This window comes from Tupaia chinensis, unplaced genomic scaffold (genome assembly GCF_000334495.1).
Source record: "Tupaia chinensis unplaced genomic scaffold, TupChi_1.0 Scaffold144602_1, whole genome shotgun sequence".
In the NCBI taxonomy this organism is placed as follows: Eukaryota; Metazoa; Chordata; class Mammalia; order Scandentia; family Tupaiidae; genus Tupaia; species Tupaia belangeri.
Window position 1 is genome coordinate 1,177,765 of NW_006204462.1, and position 984 is coordinate 1,178,748.

General features: G+C 60.2%; 1 protein-coding gene across 1 annotated transcript in view; it reads left to right on the plus strand.

Annotated features, from left to right (window-relative positions):
* GTF2E2 (general transcription factor IIE subunit 2) overlaps window positions 1-984 on the plus strand; it is a 55,448-nt gene that overhangs the window by 16,710 nt on the left and 37,754 nt on the right. The window lies entirely within an intron of this gene.

The window sequence follows — 984 nt, forward strand, 5'->3', positions numbered from 1 at the left end:
GCGTGTGGCGGTGCAGCGCAGCGAAGATGGAGCTGCCGGCGACTGGGCGGGCCCAGGCAGCGCCCCCGCTCATTTGCATTGGGTCCGGCCGCCCTCCCTCGCCCTCAGCGTGGGCTGACAGCCCCTTTCCTTTTTTTTCTTTTTCGTCTGGCTCAGTCCCGTGCAGGCATCTGTGAACGCTGAGAAATGGATGGCTCCTTAGCATTTAACCGTGAACTCACCAGTGCCAGGACTGGGGAACTTGTCGGGGATGGGGACCGGGCAGCCGGAAGTCCAGGTCCCAGCCTGTGTCTTGTCTCCAGCGGGTGCATGGACTCCCTGCAGGGACTGTCCTAGCTTTTTTTTTTGAAGAGGTTTTTGCTATAGGGTGCGTGCACTCGCCAGACAGACAGAGAGATAGAAAGTGAGAAATCACCCCCCAGGGGATGGCCACGCAGCAATCTCTTCTCCATTCTCCTCTCGGGATCTTGGGCATGCACGCACATGCTCCCGGCGTGAGTTTAAGCTACCGGGTTCGGGACTCGAACTGCGGTCAACTACGTGGGAGTCCAGCAACATAGCCATTACGCTAACTGCTGGTCCCATGGGACTGTCCTAGCTTTGCTTACAGCCCCTTCCCTGTGTCAACTCTGACTGAGACAGTAGGCTCAGGAGCTGGCTTGGGCTCGGAGACCTCCCAGGGGACAGAGAAAGTTCTAGCTCTGCGGGCTGGAAGGGCTGACGTTAGACAGGCACGCTGTTCTGTGAGCGAGTGTGCAGTGGCAGAGGCGCCCACCCTGGCAGGCTGTGTTACTTGCACTGGCAGTCTGGGTCACACCCTGGTGGCCTGTGTTACACTGGCAGTCCATGTTCCTCGTGCTGGCAGCCCATGTTACTCCCACTGGCAGTCCGTGTCACCCGTGCTGGCGGTCTGTGTCACCAGTGCTGGCGGTCCGTGTCACCAGCGCTGGCGGTCCGGTTTAACCCTTCCGGGCGCGCCCTTGC